Source organism: Salmo trutta, chromosome 38, assembly GCF_901001165.1.
Source record: "Salmo trutta chromosome 38, fSalTru1.1, whole genome shotgun sequence".
In the NCBI taxonomy this organism is placed as follows: Eukaryota; Metazoa; Chordata; class Actinopteri; order Salmoniformes; family Salmonidae; genus Salmo; species Salmo trutta.
In genome coordinates, this window is record NC_042994.1 from 5974694 (window position 1) to 5996245 (window position 21552).

Below are 21552 nucleotides of genomic sequence, written 5' to 3' on the forward strand. Positions count from 1 at the left end.
ATAAATGAGATAGCTAGAGAGAAAGTGTGACAGAGAGAAGAGGGATAAATGAGATGCTAGAGAGAAAGTGTTGATGAAAGTAAGGATGGGGAGAAAAAGTTTCAATAGTGGTTTTGGGGCTTAAGTGATACATTGGAAAGTGAGACTGTTTTGAAGTGTAAATGAACCTATTAAAGTTATTTGAAAGAGAGAGAGAGAGGTGCCATGGGTGCCATGGCAATAATGAGGACAAAGTACAGACCCATTGTTCTGCTCACTCAGCTGGTGTACAACACTCGCATGCATGTGTGTGAGAGAGAGCACTGCTGAGCCTCTTGCTCTGAGGTGGTTAAGCACATTAAAGATTGACCCACTCAGCAGAAAACTTTCCAAGTTGCACTGCAGAGGTTGCCTGGCTACCCAACCATATTGCTCCAACCAAACGCCACGCCCATGAACGTCTCTTCTCCTCACTGAAGTATGTAGCGAACTAGAAATCAGCGGAAGAATTCAGTTTGAGTCGTCAGCCTACTACAGAGGAGGAGAATCGTGTGTGTAGTAGTCATTTTTACCTCATTGCCAAAGACTAACACAATGCAATAAAATACCATAACCATTCTGCAATGCATTTACAACAACAATTGGTTAGCATTATGACAGGTGTATAAACCATTTAGCTTTACAACACAGAGTGAATGGTGTGTCAAGCAGTAAGAAGTATGGGAATACAGTATGAATGACATAATACAACAATATTTTACTTAATGCGTTTGTAGCCTAGAGGATAGAAAATGGATCTGAAAATGGGTTTCCACGCCATGTTTGTTTTTTGTTCAGCTCCGCTAATCGTTCCTTTTCCTCTCTGTCCTCTTTCTCCCAGACCGACCTGCTGAAGGCTGACTGTTACAAACTGTTCTAGTCCAGACTGTTATTTCAAGTCAACAGAGCCAGCCAATTGGCAGTCTACCCGTCTCATCATGGCAACAATGGAGCCGGTGGCCAACCAACCGAGCTCAGCCGACTCATTGGACGAGTGGGCCAGCGAGGTTTGGGGGACGGAGGAGGGCAAAATGGACCCCACTCTGGCCCAGGACACTACCCCTCCTCCTCATCCGTTGGTCAAACAGGCACCTAGGGCAAAGTCAGAAGACCTGGGGTCGGAATCTCCAGATGCTCCAGAGCCTAGACCTCAAGTGTCTCCCTCAAGTGAGAACCTTACAGACTCAACAAACAAAATGGCAGAAGTGGTTTCTAAAATGGAGCAGGAGGCACTTTCTGGGGTAAATCAGGTGCCTAGTAGTATAATCCATGTGGGTGATAGTGAATTGGAACAAGACCTTAAAATGCTAGATGACAATCACTGTGAGAAGGAGGAAGATGCCGTTGCTTTTCGGTCACCTCTTGCCTGCACTGACCAAGCCTCACCTGCAGAGGGCGCTCCAGAGACCCAGCCATATCCATTGGAGGAGGAAGAAGAAGAGGAGGAGACCATTGACTGTATCAGTGATGGTAAGGTGGAGGTGATCTCTAACCCTGTAGAGGAGGAAATGTCGTCGTCTGACAGCCAGGGTAGCCAGGAGTGGCCCTCGAGATCTCACCTTGATGACGTTGTGGAGGAAGACAAAGAAGAAGAAGATGGTGCCAAGGAAGACAAAGTAGAGGAGTCTCAGTCTGTTGAGATGATGGAAAATGGCGTTGTGCGGTTGGAGTTGAATACAGAGTATCCAGCTAGTAGTGAACTTGAGCAGGGGCTGTCAGAGACGGTGTGTGCAACAGAGCAGGCTTCTGTAGAAGGGGGTCCTGTTGAAACTAGCAGTAGCACCCCATCAGTGCAGGTAGCTGACAAGCAAAAGGTTAGTGAGTGCCCAATCAGTAGTGACAGAGAGAAGACAATGTCAGACAATAACAACCATGATACTATGAAGGCTGCTGAAACTAGCACTACCACACACTCTCCACTAAAAAGAGAGAGTTCCGTGGACATATTCTCTGAGTCCCCAGAAAACCCTGAATCAGCTTTTGCCGGTGATGGAGAGGAGAGCCAGAGTGTTGACTCCAAGCCTTCAGGCATCAGCTCAGCCCGGAGGCAGTGGGTTAGGCTGGACAGTACCAGAAGCAAATCCCCTCAGCCTAAGCAATCCACCTCCTCTAGATCCTCCTCTTGTAGCCACCTGGTAGACCTGGCCCAGCCCCCGGGTGTAGTTACACCAGATAAACAGCAGGGGGAGCAGTTGTTACGAAATGTCACTGCTGCCCTGACGCATCATAGTAACCAGGAAGTGGCAGCACAACAGGTGTTCAAGGGAGCAACTCCGGCTCCGCCCCTGGCGACGGTCGCCAAGGTGCCAGCTAATCAGGTCAAGGCAGATCTCCTTGGCTCTGGCTGTGTTATAGTGAAAGAGCAGGCGGGTGGAGAGAGAGAGGAGGGAAAGAGGGAGGGAGACAACAAGCAAACAGGTGGAGAGAGAGGGCAGAGAGCGAGTGGACTTGGCGCAGCGGGCGAGGCAGACAGGAAGAAAAAAGAGAAACGGAGCGAAGAAAAGAGGACAAACCCTGGGTTGTTGATGTCGAGAGACAGTCACAGCAAAGCTTCCAAGATGAAGTTGGGAGGGGACTTGTTCGATGACAGCCAGAGTGACAGCGGCGTATCTGCTGACTTCTCCCCTGGTAGTACCGTGGAGCTCCAAACCACCACCTCCACCCCCACCCTCACCTCGCCTCCGGCCGACGAGACCCCCATCGAGAGGGAGATCCGTCGGGCAGTGCAGCGTGAGCAGTCCCTCAGGAGATCCAGGGGCCTCCACAACAAGCCGCCCACCCAGGAATATGTGGACATCCCCCTAAGGAAGTCAGTCTTGACTGAGACCCTGCCTTCCAAATCGGACAAGAGCCAGGGGGGGAAGGACCGTCAGTTTGCGGGGAAGAAGATGCAGAAGGAGATCAGTGTAGAGACCCAGAGGGAACAGGTCCTGGTTCAACTAGGGAAAGTTAAAGGCTCCTATGACAAAGGGACAGTACGCCAGCTCAAGGAAAGGAAGAAGTTATTCGAAGCTTTCCAGGAGCCCAAGGGGACATCCTCGATGGTATTGTCCCATAGCAAGGCACCCACCTGGGCTTCGGCAAGTGACCTCTCCACCCTGGAGATCCAGGGGAACGACGCTTCATCTGTGTCCTTTGTCGGAGGCTCATTCGGGGAGAGAAGACATAGTAGCTTGGAGCTGATGTGCCAGACCCAGAACCAGAGCCCCTCTGGAACACCAAAAGGCATCACCTACATCCCTCATGGGGCCCCTGTCCCCCGGGGCCCCACTCTCTCCGAGAGCACCGGAGGCCAGATCATCATCCTAGATAACCACCACCACCTGGTTCTCCCCGCTCCGGCCCACATCCACCACGTCTCCAAGCCCCTCAGGCACTCCCACAGTACGGGCGCGCTCACCGAGACACAGGGCCTCACCGTGGTCGACTCCGCTTCTATATACTCCTCAACCAGTACACTCAGCGGAGAAGAGAGAAGGGGTTTTTGGAGGGATGAGGATGGAGGGAGGATGGATCAGGAGGAGGAAGAGGAGGAAGAGGAGGTTCCAAAGGAGAACCCCTTCTTCAAGCTGCGCTCCTTATCGGTGTCTCAGGACAAGGTGGAGCAGGATATCCGGGAAGCCAGGGAGAGAGAGAAGGAGCTGCGGAAGCAGAGGAGCAGTCTGTACGGGGGAGGAGGAGGAGGAGGAGGAGGAGGAGGAGGAGGAGGAGGAGGGGGGAGGCCAGCCAGTAGGGAGGTACAGAGTCCCACTTCTCCTCCTCCACCTCTACTTCTACAGAATGGACTGGCGACCCCTGAACTATCTGTTACCCCCTCATCGCGGACAGCCTCTGCAACACCAACAGGTTAGTGTGTGTGTGTGTGTGTGTGTGTGTGTGTGTGTGTGTGTGTGTGTGTGTGTGTGTGTGTGTGTGTGTGTGTGTGTGTGTGTGTGTGTGTGTGTGTGTGTGTGTGTGTGTGTGTGTGTGTGTGTGTGTGTGCGCGTGTGTGTGTGTCAGGAGAGATGATGAGAAGATAATGTAATAGTCCAGTGAGGATATTATTTCATCTCCTATTGGGTCAGGTAGTGCTACATCATCAAACATGTAATACAACATTCTCACTGTCATCAGTAGTTCTGCTCCAGAGATCACAGTCTTTGTGTGCATCCCAAATTGTACCCTATTCCCGAAATTGTGCACTACTGTTGACCAGGGCTCTGGTCAGTAACAGTTTGGTAAGTAACCCTTGCCAACAGGCTGAATGATACACTACTGGGTAACTGACTAAACTAATGTTTGGATCTTCTGTACAATTAACGGCTGGATCAAAAGTGAGTGAAAATATATAAAAGTGAAAATCACTGACTCATGTCTTGACCCTTGTGTCAGCAAAACACAAAGTGCTTTAGAAAATCTTTTCCAAGATGAATTGTAGAACCCAGCCTTGAATATATGCTTGTGAGGCAACTTTGAATTCTGGGAGTTAGTAGACACTAAGGGATGTTTAACATGAATGAATATGTAATGAACTAATACAATCTAATGGTTATATATTTCAGGGCATAAATCACCCTTGGAAATCATTCAAAGTGCTTAGTGATGTGACCAGTATGAAAAAGGCTTTTCAAATAAAGCTGTCATCACAGTAATAATTAGTAGCAGTATTATTGCGATGTGGTATGCCAAGACAAGCTGGGCGTGTTGTGTATGTTGTCAGTGGTAGACCCACAGAAGCTGCCAGGAAGACAGGGACAGGCCTGGCTCATCTGGGTGCAGTACTGAATAGTACTGAATAGTACTGAATAGTACTGAATAGAGGGACATTAGGGTGTGCTAATACAACAAGTCCTCTGACTCCGTGTCTGAGAAATTATAGTTTTATTATAAATTATAGATCATTATGTAACTATAATTTCCTCTCTTCCTCCCACTCTCTCCAGCGCGACAGTCTCTTGGGAAGCTGGGCATGTGGCCTCCACCACAGACAGATGAGTATCCGGATAGCCAATCAGAGGTATGTTATATCCTTCCCTCACCAAACATAATCTATATAGGCCCAGGAGTTTTCCTGAGTAGGTAAAACGTCGGGGCTTAGTCATACGCTTTGACGAGCGCTCTTAGTTTATATCATGTGCACCGGAAGAAACACTGGGGGCTCAAAGTTTATTTCCTGGTTAAGTCACAAGGTCAGTAAAACCACCTGGCCCTAACAGACGGTCGTCGCTAGTTATCACAGTCACAAGTTGTAAACACTGCCTATTTATTTTCAAAATTATATTTTAAACCTAACCCCAACCTTATCCCTAACTTTAACCACACTGCTAACCTTATCCCTAACTTTAACCACACTGCTAACCTTATCCTGAACTTTAACCACACTGCTAAACTTATCCCTAACTTTAACCACATTGCTAACCTCATCCCTAACTTTAACCACACTGCCAACCTTATCCCTAACTTTAACCACACTGCTAACCTCATCCCGAACTTTAACCACACTGCTAACCTTATCCTGAACTTTAACCACACTGCTAACCTTATCCCTAACTTTAACCACACTGCCAAACTTAGTCCCAACTTTAACCACACTGCTAACCCCATCCCTAACTTTAACCACACTGCTAACCTTATCCTGAACTTTAACCATACTGCTAACCTTGTCCCTAACTTTAACCACACTGCTAACCTTATCCTGAACTTTAACCACACTGCTAAACTTATCCCTAACTTTAACCACATTGCTAACCTCATCCCTAACTTTAACCACACTGCCAACCTTATCCCTAACTTTAACCACACTGCTAACCTCATCCCGAACTTTAACCACACTGCTAACCTTATCCCTAACTTTAACCACATTGCTAAACTTATCCTGAACTTTAACCACACTGCTAACCTTATCCTGAACTTTAACCACACTGCTAACCTTATCCTGAACTTTAACCACACTGCTAACCTCATCCCGAACTTTAACCACACTGCTAACCTTATCCTGAACTTCAACCACACTGCTAACCTCATCCCTAACTTTAACCACACTGCTAACCTTATCCTGAACTTTAACCACACTGCTAACCTTATCCTGAACTTCAACCACACTGCTAACCTCATCCCTAACTTTAATCACACTGCTAACCTCATCCCTAACTTTAACCACACTGCTAACCTTATCCCTAACTTTAAATTAAGAAAAAAGAAACATTTTGTTTTCATACATTTTTACGATATTACCCAATTTTGACTTTGTGGCTGTGCTATCTACAGTCTTAGAAAAAAGGGTTCCAAAAGGGTTCTTCGGCTGTCCCCAAAGGGGAACCCTTTTGGGTTCCATGTAGAACCCTCTGTGAAACCAAAAGCGTTCTACCTGGAACCAAAATGAGTTAGTCAAAGGGTTCTCCTATGGGGACAGCTGAAGAACCCTTTTAGGTTCTAGATATCACCTTTTTTTTCTAAGAGTGTAGTGGAAACCATAACATAGCCAAACAACCATGTCCTCTCCATACCTCATACAGAGACACCAGGACACTATCTCTACATTAAACAGCCATGACCTCTCCATACCTCATACAGAGACACCAGGACACTATCTCTACATTAAACAACCATGTCCTCTCCATACCTCATACAGAGACACCAGGACACTATCTCTACATTAAACAACCATGTCCTCTCCATACCTCATACAGAGACACCAGGACACTATCTCTACATTAAACAACATGTCCTCTCCATACCTCATACAGAGACACCAGGACACTATCTCTACATTAAACAACCATGTCCTCTCCATACCTCATACAGAGACACCAGGACACTATATCTACATTAAACAGCCATGTCCTCTCCATACCTCATACAGAGACACCAGGACACTATCTCTACATTAAACAACATGTCCTCTCCATACCTCATACAGAGACACCAGGACACAATCTCTACATTAAACAACATGTCCTCTCCATACCTCATACAGAGACACCAGGACACTATCTCTACATTAAACAACATGTCCTCTCCATACCTCATACAGAGACACCAGGACACTATCTCTACATTAAACAACCATGTCCTCTCCATACCTCATACAGAGACACCAGGACACTATCTCTACATTAAACAGCCATGTCCTCTCCATACCTCATACAGAGACACCAGGACACTATCTCTACATTAAACAACCATGTCCTCTCCATACCTCATACAGAGACACCAGGACACTATCTCTACATTAAACAACCATGACCTCTCCATACCTCATACAGAGACACCAGGACACTATCTCTACATTAAACAACCATGTCCTCTCCATACCTCATACAGAGACACCAGGACACTATCTCTACATTAAACAACATGTCCTCTCCATACCTCATACAGAGACACCAGGACACTATCTCTACATTAAACAGCCATGTCCTCTCCATACCTCATACAGAGACACCAGGACACTATCTCTACATTAAACAACATGTCCTCTCCATACCTCATACAGAGACACCAGGACACTATCTCTACATTAAACAGCCATGTCCTCTCCATACCTCATACAGAGACACCAGGACACTATCTCTACATTAAACAGCCATGTCCTCTCCATACCTCATACAGAGACACCAGGACACTATCTCTACATTAAACAACCATGTCCTCTCCATACCTCATACAGAGACACCAGGACACTATCTCTACATTAAACAACATGTCCTCTCCATACCTCATACAGAGACACCAGGACACTATCTCTACATTAAACAACATGTCCTCTCCATACCTCATACAGAGACACCAGGACACTATCTCTACATTAAACAGCCATGTTCTCTCCATACCTCATACAGAGACACCAGGACACTATCTCTACATTAAACAACCATGTCCTCTCCATACCTCATACGGAGACACCAGGACACTATCTCTACATTAAACAACCATGTCCTCTCCATACCTCATACAGAGACACCAGGACACTATCTCTACATTAAACAGCCATGTCCTCTCCATACCTCATACAGAGACACCAGGACACTATCTCTACATTAAACAACATGTCCTCTCCATACCTCATACAGAGACACCAGGACACAATCTCTACATTAAACAGCCATGACCTCTCCATACCTCATACAGAGACACCAGGACACTATCTCTACATTAAACAACCATGACCTCTCCATACCTCATACAGAGACACCAGGACACTATCTCTACATTAAACAACCATGTCCTCTCCATACCTCATACAGAGACACCAGGACACTATCTCTACATTAAACAACCATGTCCTCTCCATACCTCATACAGAGACACCAGGACACTATCTCTACATTAAACAACATGTCCTCTCCATACCTCATACAGAGACACCAGGACACAATCTCTACATTAAACAGCCATGACCTCTCCATACCTCATACAGAGACACCAGGACACTATCTCTACATTAAACAACCATGACCTCTCCATACCTCATACAGAGACACCAGGACACTATCTCTACATTAAACAGCCATGTCCTCTCCATACCTCATACAGAGACACCAGGACACTATCTCTACATTAGACTCAACATTTAATCCAGTATGGTGCCATATATACCGTAGCACCAGATCACGTGTAGATTTTCCATTGGTGGCATTTTCTCAGTGAATTCAGCCCTCAGAGCTAATAACACCACATCTGATCGCAAGGAGCTTCCTTAATCAATTGAGATAAGAGAGAGAAGGGGAAGGAGAGGGAGAGAGAGAGCAGTGGATTAGAAATATGAATAGAGTTTGGGTACGGAAAGAGCGAGAGAGAGAGAAAGAGCAAAAGAGAGACAGAACGAAAGTGGAGAGAAAGAGAGAGTCCCTCCTGAGTTCCTCCACGGTTGGTCTCTTGGGTTACACATCTCTCTGAAGCTGAAGTGACTACAAGATTAGCATCGGCTGACTGCAACTTTATAAATCTGACATAATTGTAAACCAGTCTGACAGCTAGAAGCACTGTTCCCTAGCCTGAGCCCCATTCAGTCCCTTTAGCCTGGTCCCAGATCAGTTTCTGCTGACAATGATCAAAGGGGTTCAATTGTCAAGAAAGCACAAAGGGATCTGGGACCAGGCTACAGTCACTCTGCCTGCTACATTATCTACAGTGTATATCTACACAGACTACTGATAAGAAAGGTTCAATAATAACGGATGGAGGGAGAAAGATAACGATGCTTGTCAACTTAGAGCAGAGCCCTGAAAACAGCATAACATGGTTATGGATTACGGTCTAATAGATTCCCATTTTAATTACATTTACATTTTTTAGCTTTATCTTTAACTGCATTGTTGGAAAAGGACACATAAGTAAGAATTTCACTGTTAGGTTACACCTGTTGTTTACAAAGCACGTGAAATTTGATTTGACATGACCTCGGTGCTAACGATGTTGATCCATGAGATGACCTCATCGTCCTTTTTCATCATCCCCTCTTTTCTAACTTCTCTACTCTCTATTCTAACTCCCTCTACTCTCTATTATAACTACTCTCTATTCTAACTCCCTCTACTCTCTATTATAACTCCCTCTACTCTCTATTATAACTCCCTCTACTCTCTATTCTAACTCCCCCTACTCTCTATTATAACTCCCTCAACTCTCTATTATAACTACTCTCTATTCTAACTCCCTCTACTCTCTATTCTAACTCCTCTCTACTCTCTATTATAACTACTCTCTATTCTAACTCCCTCTACTCTCTATTATAACTCCCTCTACTCTCTATTATAACTCCCCCTACTCTCTATTATAACTCCCTCTACTCTCTATTATAACTCCCTCTACTCTCTATTATAACTCCCTCTACTCTCTATTCTAACTCCCTCTACTCTCTATTACAACTCCCTCTACTCTCTATTATAACTCCCTCTACTCTCTATTATAACTCCCCCTACTCTCTATTATAACTCCCTCTACTCTCTATTATAACTCCCTCTACTCTCTATTATAACTCCCCCTACTCTCTATTATAACTCCCTCTACTCTCTATTATAACTCCCTCTACTCTCTATTATAACTCCCTCTACTCTCTATTCTAACTCCCTCTACTCTCTATTATAACTCCCTCTACTCTCTATTATAACTCCCTCTACTCTCTATTATAACTCCCTCTACTCTCTATTATAACTCCCCCTACTCTCTATTCTAACTCCCTCTACTCTCTATTATAACTCCCCCTACTCTCTATTATAACTCCCTCTACTCTCTATTATAACTCCCTCTACTCTCTATTATAACTCCCTCTACTCTCTATTATAACTCCCCCTACTCTCTATTATAACTCCCTCTACTCTCTATTATAACTCCCTCTACTCTCTATTATAACTCCCCCTACTCTCTATTATAACTCCCTCTACTCTCTATTATAACTCCCTCTACTCTCTATTCTAACTCCCCCTACTCTCTATTATAACTCCCTCTACTCTCTATTATAACTCCCTCTACTCTCTATTATAACTCCCTCTACTCTCTATTATAACTCCCTCTACTCTCTATTCTAACTCCCTCTACTCTCTATTATAACTCCCTCTACTCTCTATTATAACTCCCTGTACTCTCTATTATAACTCCCTCTACTCTCTATTATAACTCCCTCTACTCTCTATTATAACTCCCTCTACTCTCTATTATAACTCCCCCTACTCTCTATTCTAACTCCCTCTACTCTCTATTATAACTCCCTCTACTCTCTATTATAACTCCCCCTACTCTCTATTATAACTCCCCCTACTCTCTATTATAACTCCCTCTACTCTCTATTATAACTCCCTCTACTCTCTATTATAACTCCCTCTACTCTCTATTATAACTCCCCCTACTCTCTATTATAACTCCCCCTACTCTCTATTATAACTCCCTCTACTCTCTATTATAACTCCCCCTACTCTCTATTCTAACTCCGTCTACTCTCTATTATAACTCCCCCTACTCTCTATTATAACTCCCCCTACTCTCTATTATAACTCCCTCTACTCTCTATTATAACTCCCCCTACTCTCTATTATAACTCCCTCTACTCTCTATTATAACTCCCTCTACTCTCTATTATAACTCCCCCTACTCTCTATTATAACTCCCTCTACTCTCTATTATAACTCCCTCTACTCTCTATTATAAATCCCTCTACTCTCTATTATAACTCCCTCTACTCTCTATTATAACTCCCCCTACTCTCTATTATAACTCCCTCTACTCTCTATTATAACTCCCTCTACTCTCTATTATAACTCCCCCTACTCTCTATTATAACTCCCTCTACTCTCTATTATAACTCCCTCTACTCTCTATTATAACTCCCTCTACTTTCTATTCTAACTCCCTCTACTCTCTATTATAACTCCCTCTACTCTCTATTATAACTCCCCCTACTCTCTATTATAACTCCCTCTACTCTCTATTATAACTCCCTCTACTCTCTATTATAACTCCCTCTACTCTCTATTATAACTCCCTCTACTCTCTATTATAACTCCCCCTACTCTCTATTCTAACTCCTTCTACTCTCTATTATAACTCCCCCTACTCTCTATTATAACTCCCTCTACTCTCTATTATAACTCCCTCTACTCTCTATTTTAACTCCCCCTACTCTCTATTATAACTCCCTCTACTCTCTATTATAACTCCCCCTACTCTCTATTATAACTCCCTCTACTCTCTATTCTAACTCCCTCTACTCTCTATTATAACTCCCTCTACTCTCTATTCTAACTCCCTCTGCTCTCTATTATAACTCCCCCTACTCTCTATTATAACTCCCTCTACTCTCTATTATAACTCCCTCTACTTTCTATTCTAACTCCCTCTACTCTCTATTATAACTCCCTCTACTCTCTATTATAACTCCCTCTACTCTCTATTATAACTCCCTCTACTCTCTATTATAACTCCCTCTACTCTCTATTATAACTCCCTCTACTCTCTATTATAACTCCCTCTACTCTCTATTCTAACTCCCTCTACTCTCTATTATAACTCCCCTTACTCTCTATTATAAGTCCCTCTACTCTCTATTATAACTCCCTCTACTCTCTATTATAACTCCCTCTACTCTCTATTATAACTCCCTCTACTCTCTATTATAACTCCCTCTACTCTCTATTATAACTCCCTCTACTCTCTATTATAACTCCCCCTACTCTCTATTCTAACTCCCTCTACTCTCTATTCTAACTCCCCCTACTCTCTATTATAACTCCCTCTACTCTCTATTCTAACTCCCTCTACTCTCTATTATAAGTCCCTCTACTCTCTATTATAACTCCCCCTACTCTCTATTATAACTCCCTCTACTCTCTATTATAACTCCCTCTACTCTCTATTATAACTCCCCCTACTCTCTATTATAACTCCCTCTACTCTCTATTATAACTCCCTCTACTCTCTATTATAACTCCCCCTACTCTCTATTATAACTCCCTCTACTCTCTATTATAACTCCCTCTACTCTCTATTATAACTCCCTCTACTCTCTATTATAACTCCCTCTACTTTCTATTATAACTCCCCCTACTCTCTATTATAACTCCCTCTACTCTCTATTATAACTCCCTCTACTCTCTATTATAACTCCCCCTACTCTCTATTATAACTCCCTCTACTCTCTATTATAACTCCCCCTACTCTCTATTATAACTCCCTCTACTCTCTATTCTAACTCCCTCTACTCTCTATTATAACTCCCTCTACTCTCTATTCTAACTCCCCTCTACTCTCTATTATAACTCCCCCTACTCTCTATTATAACTCCCTCTACTCTCTATTATAACCTAACCCTCTACTCTTCTATTATAACCCCTCTACTCTCTATTATAACTCCCTCTACTCTCTATTATAACTCCCTCTACTCTCTATTATAACTCCCTCTACTCTCTATTATAACTCCCTCTACTCTCTATTATAACTCCCTCTACTCTCTATTATAACTCCCTCTACTCTCTATTATAACTCCCTCTACTCTCTATTATAACTCCCTCTACTCTCTATTATAACTCCCCTCTACTCCTCTATTATAACTCCCTCTACTCTCTATTATAACTCCCTCTACTCTCTATTATAACTCCCTCTACTCTCTATTATACTCCCCTCTACTCTCTATTATAACTCCCCTACTCTCTATTATAACTCCCTCTACTCTCTATTATAACTCCCTCTACTCTCTATTATAACTCCCCCTACTCTCTATTATAACTCCCTCTACTCTCTATTATAACTCCCCCCTACTCTCTATTATAACTCCCCCTACTCTCTATTCTAACTCCTCTACTCTCTATTCTAACTCCCCCTACTCTCTATTATAACTCCCTCTACTCTCTATTCTAACTCCCTCTACTCTCTATTATAACTCCCTCTACTCTCTATTATAACTCCCTCTACTCTCTATTATAACTCCCCTACTCTCTATTCTAACTCCCTCTACTCTCTATCCTAACTCCCCCTACTCTCTATTATAACTCCCCCTACTCTCTATTATAACTCCCCCTACTCTCTATTATAACTCCCTCTACTCTCTATTATAACTCCCTCTACTCTCTATTATAACTCCCTCTACTCTCTATTCTAACTCCCCCTACTCTCTATTATAACTCCCTCTACTCTCTATTATAACTCCCCCTACTCTCTATTATAACTCCCTCTACTCTCTATTATAACTCCCTCTACTCTCTATTATAACTCCCTCTACTCTCTATTATAACTCCCTCTACTCTCTATTATAACTCCCCCTACTCTCTATTCTAACTCCCTCTACTCTCTATTCTAACTCCCTCTACTCTCTATTATAACTCCCCCTACTCTCTATTATAACTCCCTCTACTCTCTATTATAACTCCCTCTACTCTCTATTATAACTCCCCCTACTCTCTATTATAACTCCCTCTACTCTCTATTATAACTCCCTCTACTCTCTATTATAACTCCCCCTACTCTCTATTCTAACTCCCTCTACTCTCTATTATAACTCCCTCTACTCTCTATTATAACTCCCCCTACTCTCTATTATAACTCCCTCTACTCTCTATTATAACTCCGTCTACTCTCTATTATAACTCCCTCTACTCTCTATTATAACTCCCCCTACTCTCTATTCTAACTCCCTCTACTCTCTATTCTAACTCCCTCTACTCTCTATTATAACTCCCTCTACTCTCTATTCTAACTCCCTCTACTCTCTATTATAACTCCCCCTACTCTCTATTATAACTCCCTCTACTCTCTATTATAACTCCCTCTACTTTCTATTCTAACTCCCTCTACTCTCTATTATAACTCCCTCTACTCTCTATTATAACTCCCTCTACTCTCTATTATAACTCCCTCTACTCTCTATTATAACTCCCTCTACTCTCTATTATAACTCCCTCTACTCTCTATTATAACTCCCTCTACTCTCTATTATAACTCCCTCTACTCTCTATTATAACTCCCTCTACTCTCTATTATAACTCCCCCTACTCTCTATTCTAACTCCCTCTACTCTCTATTATAACTCCCTCTACTCTCTATTATAACTCCCCCTACTCTCTATTATAACTCCCTCTACTCTCTATTATAACTCCCTCTACTCTCTATTTTAACTCCCCCTACTCTCTATTCTAACTCCCTCTACTCTCTATTCTAACTCCCTCTACTCTCTATTCTAACTCCCTCTACTCTCTATTCTAACTCCCTCTACTCTCTATTATAACTCCCCCTACTCTCTATTATAACTCCCCCTACTCTCTATTATAACTCCCTCTACTCTCTATTATAACTCCCTCTACTTTCTATTCTAACTCCCTCTACTCTCTATTATAACTCCCTCTACTCTCTATTATAACTCCCTCTACTCTCTATTATAACTCCCTCTACTCTCTATTATAACTCCCTCTACTCTCTATTATAACTCCCTCTACTCTCTATTATAACTCCCTCTACTCTCTATTATAACTCCCTCTACTCTCTATTATAACTCCCTCTACTCTCTATTATAACTCCCTCTACTCTCTATTATAACTCCCCCTACTCTCTATTCTAACTCCCTCTACTCTCTATTATAACTCCCTCTACTCTCTCTTATAACTCCCTCTACTCTCTATTATAACTCCCTCTACTCTCTATTATAACTCCCTCTACTCTCTATTATAACTCCCCCTACTCTCTATTCTAACTCCCTCTACTCTCTATTATAACTCCCTCTACTCTCTATTATAACTCCCCCTACTCTCTATTATAACTCCCTCTACTCTCTATTATAACTCCCTCTACTCTCTATTATAACTCCCTCTACTCTCTATTATAACTCCCTCTACTCTCTATTATAACTCCCTCTACTCTCTATTATAACTCCCCCTACTCTCTATTATAACTCCCTCTACTCTCTATTATAACTCCCTCTACTCTCTATTATAACTCCCTCTACTCTCTATTATAACTCCCTCTACTCTCTATTATAACTCCCTCTACTCTCTATTATAACTCCCTCTACTCTCTATTATAACTCCCTCTACTCTCTATTATAACTCCCTCTACTCTTTCTCTCTTTCTACTCACTCTCTTTTTCACCTTCTTTCCAGGGCCTCCAGAGCCCGCGGACCCCCAGACAGAAGACTCCTCTCCTGCAGCGCTGGGAGTCCGGCCAGGTCATGAACGGCCATGGAGGGGAGGAGGAGGACTAAGACAGGCCTTGTGTCAGTTTGTCCTTTTAGAGCATAATGAACACGATTACATAGACAATGGGGGACTTGACCCTAGATCAGTACTCCTATTAGGAGATGGTTTATGAAAACAGGCCCTGATCTACTGCTGAAAGCTCAGGGGAAGGACGAGAAGAAACCAGATCATTGGAATGAAGAATTAGAAACAGACAACCAGGGAAGTACAATATCTGAAAATGCACTGGAGAAACAGAGGTTTTGGGAGTTGGAACTCTGGACTGTTGGAACCATTTGAATGTCATATCAGAACTTTGGAACTGAACTGTAAATTGGAGCTTTGGAATGTAGTGGGAGAGATTGGAACCAATGGATGGTCATTGGAAGATGTTTTTACCAGAAGATACTGGCCGAATCTCTACAGTAGGATTTTTGTGAGGGTTGAAGGAAGTTGAAATGGGTTACGTTGTATTGTTTCTGAAGCACATGACTCAGCATGGATTTATATGGATATGTATATAATGCACATTTTGGGAGAATATTTCCTTCCCCGTAGTTTCTATTTACTATAGATAAGCCGTTTCTACAGTATGTAAGTTGACATTATGATATAATTATGTGAATTTAATAAGTGATTAACAAATGTAATCTACATTCAGTCAGCTACTACAAATCAAGTCAGTCAACATAGTAAATACTGCAAAATCTAATGTATGATACCATTCTAACATAATCACTCATCAGAGATAGTGTTTTTATGCAAGATGATTTTTGGCACATACAGTATATCTCTGATTTCCATAAAGCAGTCAAGATGCACGAATACATACATCTAAACCCAATGTCTTTCTGCGTTCATGTTTGTGTCTGATTGCTACTAAAACACACCTTCAAGGAAGAGGGATTAGGTGCACACACAGTAGTAGTGATGTGAGGAGCTGTTGAATCAGCAGGGTGGATCACCCATTGTCACAGGATAACTCGTGAGCCTTGCCCAGTTTTTACTGCCTTTGGGCTGGGCTGACACAGGCATAGGGTGTCCAAATGTCATACACTCAATCAATGAATAACAGCATAGTGACAATGACATCAATGGTGTGACTTAGTAAAGTTGTGTTTCAAGTTAAAACGCTGAACATGTACCTTGCCCTTTTCGGGTGGTTGGGAAAAGTTCTGTGCAGCTTCCAGCACGTGTTTACTGTGAACAGTGAGGCTGTACCCGCTTTAAGTTACAGTTTAACAGTGGCCAAGTAGGCTAATGTGGCTATTTGATCGTAACGTAGGCCTACCAGAGTGGCCTACCATAAAAAAACATAAAAATCAAATGTTATTTGTCACATGCGCTGAATACAACAGGTACAGTGAAATTCACCTTACAGTGAAATGCTTACTTACAAGCCCTTAACCAACAAGGCTTTAAGAAGTTTAAGAAAAATAAGTGTTAAGTAAAAAATAGATAAGTACAAAATAGAAAATAAAAGTAACAAATAATTAAACAGCAGCAGTAAAATAACAATAGCGAGGCTATATACAGAGGGTACCGGTACAGAGTCAATGTGCGGGGGCACCGGTTAGTCGAGGTAATATGTACATGTAGGTAGTAGTAGTAGCAGAGGGGTCTGGGTAGCCCTTTCATTAGCTGTTCAGAAGTCTTATGGCTTGGGGGTAGATGATGTTAAGAATTTTTGCACCTAGACTTGGCGCTCCGGTACCGCTTGCTGTGCAGTAGTAGAGAGAACAGTCTATGACTAGGGTGGCTGGAGTCTTTGACAATTTTTAGGGCCTTCCTCTGACACCGCCTGATACAGAGGTCCTGGATGTCAGGAAGCTTGGCCCCAGTGATGTACTGGGCCGCTCGCACTACCGTCTGCAGTGCCTTGCGGTCGGAGGCCAAGCGGATACCATACCAGGCAGTGATGCAACCAGTCAGAATGCTCTCGATGGTGCAGCTGTAGAACCTTTTGAAGATCTGAGGACCCATACCAAATCTTTTCAGTCTCCTGAGGTGGAATAGGCTTTGTCGTGCCCTCTTTACGTGTTTGGACCATGATAGTTTGTTGGTGATGTGGACACCAAGGAACTTGAAGCTCTTAACTTGCTCCATTACAGCCCCGTCGATGAGAATGGGGGCGTGCTCCGTCCTCCTTTTCCTGTAGTCCACAATCACCTCCTTTGTCTTGATCACGTTGAGGTTGTTGTCCTGGCACCACAGAAGACCATTTTGGGAAAACTGCCATTTTATCAATCCTCTCTTCCAGCTCGAAATGAGAAATCTTGTTTTATGCTAACAGTACCGAAAATTAGAACCAAGCATGGAAAAAGGGTGTTTCATTTTTCAGCCCCCTGGTGTTGGAATTCCCTCCAAGCCAACCTAAAACTACAGGACCTGGTGTCCCTGGAGGAGTTCACAGGACAAATAGATGAACAGGTTGTTGAGACATGTAGCTGTTTCTAGCTGTCACTAGTTTGCATTTCCTTATGTAAGGAAGAATGTTGTTTCACTTCACACACACACCCATCCACTGTTTATTTGCTGTTTTAGTTGTGCTGTTGCCAGTGTCTTCTGTCTGTTTTGTCTTCCAGTTCTTTTTTTTCTTTTTTTATCCCCCGTCCCCACAGTAGGCCTTTTACCTCCTCCCAGGCCATTATTATAAAGAAGAATTGGTTCTTAATTGACTAGCATGGTTAAATGAAGGTTAAATAAAATCACACACTCACTGAACTATACACTGAACCATACACTGAACCATACACTGAACCATACACTGAACCATACACTGAACTATACACTGAACCATACACTGAACTATACACTGAACCATACACTGAACTATACACTGAACCATACACTGAACCATACACTGAACTATACACTGAACCATACACTGAACCATACACTGAACCATACACTGAACCACACAGGTGAGATCATACGACCTGAAGAGCACGCTTTTAGTGACCTCCCCAATCTCTCCTTTTAATAATTCAACAGTTCCAGTCTGACTGGACGCAGCCCATTGGTGCTGGCTAACATTATGGGCTGTCTGTCATTGGTGCTGCCATAGCAACGCTGGCTGGCGGTGCGCAAAATGAATAATATGACACGCACACGATTATCCAGCACCATCGTCTGTATAACAACTCATTCATAATACACACATTTTATCTGAGTAGTACTGTACGATGCCAAGTTACATGGAACGTCGACCAAACTGTTGATAGAAAACATCTAAATCATATATCACCTGACAGAACTTCAATATCAACAATAAATCAAACACACCTCACCACATACTTTAATGATGGCACCTGGACAATGACAGTGTGGATACCACCGTATGAAGTGATAAAGTATAGAATTTAACATTTCTCTGAGTCTGTACTAAAAGTGCTCTATCTTAAAAACCTGACTGCTGTCAATGAAATGCACAATATTGTGGCCCAATGAACTGGACTGATGAACAAAATACTACAAGATCTATCTGAACTATACCTTCAATAATCACTTCTGCAAACACAAATCTCCAACCAAAGCAGCTTTATACAAGCCTGAATTTTACCTTGACAAATCATTCATCCTACAGCGTGAATGCATGACTGTAGCATTGTGGTGTGAAGGTGTTGAGTGAATAAGTAGGCCTGTTGTAATGGGTCTTTGTGGCAAGGACAGAATAATCAGAGAGGTGTGTGTGTGTGTGTGCTGTATATGTGTGTTTTGTAACCCAACATGCCAGTAAACACAGTGTGCCTTCTTCAGTGATATGGGATAGGTGGGCAATTGTTCAGTTTTCATCTCCCATTCATTTACAAGGAGCCATGTAAAACCTTATTTCCCTATTGTATGCATGGCCTCCTACGACTGGGTGGGGCATTGTCATCATACAGTAGCCTACAATAGTCAGGTATGGTGACAAACACCATAAAGATACCAGGTGTACGACGCCACTAATAGTCCCTACTCACAGGCGTGTGTGTGTGTGTGTGTGTGTGTGTGTGTGTGTGTGTGTGTGTGTGTGTGTGTGTGTGTGTGTGTGTGTGTGTGTGTGTGTGTGTGTGTGTGTGTGTGTGTGTGTGTGTGTGTTCTAGATGAATGGGAGTTTTGCCTGCCCTGTGTGGGTGTGTGCTCTGTTCTTTTGATACCTGGCAGAACAGCGAAATGAATGAAGTACTTCAGTTAGTAAAACACGCAGAGCTACTGAATAGCTTATGGTTGAAGAGGGAGGGTCGTACTCTTAGAGCTACTGAATATCATATGGTTGAAGAGGGAGGGTCGTACTCTTAGAGCTACTGAATATCGTATGGTTGAAGAGGGAGAGTCGTACTCTTAGAGCTACTGAATATCTTATGGTTGAAGAGGGAGGGTCATACTACTTTCACACTACTGAGCCGAGCTGTATTGAGCTGGCCTGGTTATTCATCCATAGTGGCTGGAACTGTGCTATAAAGGACCATGTGAAAATCCCGGTATTGACAGGGTTAGCACGATGTGTGAAAAAAGCATCGGTGTTGACCCTAAATAAACGCCATGTATCTTTCAGGAATGTGATGATCGATGCTCAGCAAGGGTGTAGTGGTCCTACTGTACAATCTCCATTTTCAGACACCTTTAAAACAATGATATTTCTGCTTCCTTCCGGGCAATAAGCCAATGGGTATTGCTGAAACAACAACCTTCGTCCTGACCTGAGGGCTTGTAGATTTGTGCTCAACAATCACATCACTTATTCAATCCATCATAGGTCGTTACATATTCATACAACAAAAATTCCTGAGCTGTATCCCAAGTGGCACCCTATTCCCTATATGTAGTGTACTACTTTTGACCAGGCCCCATAGGGTGACGTGTTGGTCACAGCCAGGTGTCACCATATAGTAGGCAATATACTTACAGTAAAGTATTACAGTGAAACACTACAGTGAAGTATTACAGTAAAGAAATAAGGTGCTCAGGTCATCCATTAACTCATATTCATGTGGAGTGTTTTGAATATAGAGCAGCCCTTTGACTTAAACAGTAGCGCTGGATTAGTGGGTACCCTATTCCCTATGCAGTGCACTACTTTTGACCAAAGCCCTATGGGCCCTGGTCAAAAGTAGTGCACTATGTCAAGAATAGGGTACCATTTGGGACACATACATCATCAGCAGCTCTTATCTCCTGAATTCTTATCTCACGGCCACCTGTAACTCACAGGTCCGGCTAGCAGCGATCCCATGTAACCCTGTCCAACTTATACAACTAGGAGTCATACAGAGTATCCTTTCTGACCAACTGCCACCGGTACAATGATGCTACTATTACTTGTGTGATTTATAGTCTGTAATAGAAACTCATAAACAAGTATCAGTGATGTATCACCATAATACTTCTCTCCTCTCTCTACCTTTAGTAACGCGTTGTGTTATCGCTCAGTATCGGGCTAGCAGTGTGTCTCGTTGACTTCCTGCACCTTTTGGACATCTAAGCAACAACCACACATCTGATAATAATACATCACAATATGTGGTTTCCTCTCCTGTATTTATTGTGAACACATTGTTCCAGAGGTCTAGCGTTTGCTGTAACCTGGCCCTCTATAAGTTTTTCCACTGACAATAACTGTGGGTGAGACATTCAATTGGTGAGGTGGAGCTGAACTGATGCATGTCCCATCATTTCCAACTGACAAATTGTAAAAGAGAAGCTATCGCTGTAAAAGTACTACCTCTTCATGGAGAGTGCCCTCTAGTGTCTCTTTCAAGGGACTTCAATGTAAAAACAATTGTTGGGCAAATGAATACTCTTGATTAAAGGGAAAGTTCACACATTTTTAAATGTGGCCTTACTTTCAGTAAAGAGTGAAAATAAGTCTACATGCATCACACTCAAACACAAATGACCTATGAAGCAGCTAGA

At 42.8% G+C, this 21552-nt stretch overlaps 1 long non-coding RNA gene across 1 annotated transcript; it reads left to right on the plus strand.

Annotated features, from left to right (window-relative positions):
• The first annotated feature begins 3746 nt into the window (after positions 1-3746).
• On the plus strand, positions 3747-16498 carry LOC115178546 (uncharacterized). Its single transcript, XR_003872650.1, has 3 exons — positions 3747-3864; positions 4941-5014; positions 15579-16498. It is a non-coding gene; the product is annotated as an uncharacterized LOC115178546 (long non-coding RNA).
• Positions 16499-21552: the final 5054 nt, after the last annotated feature.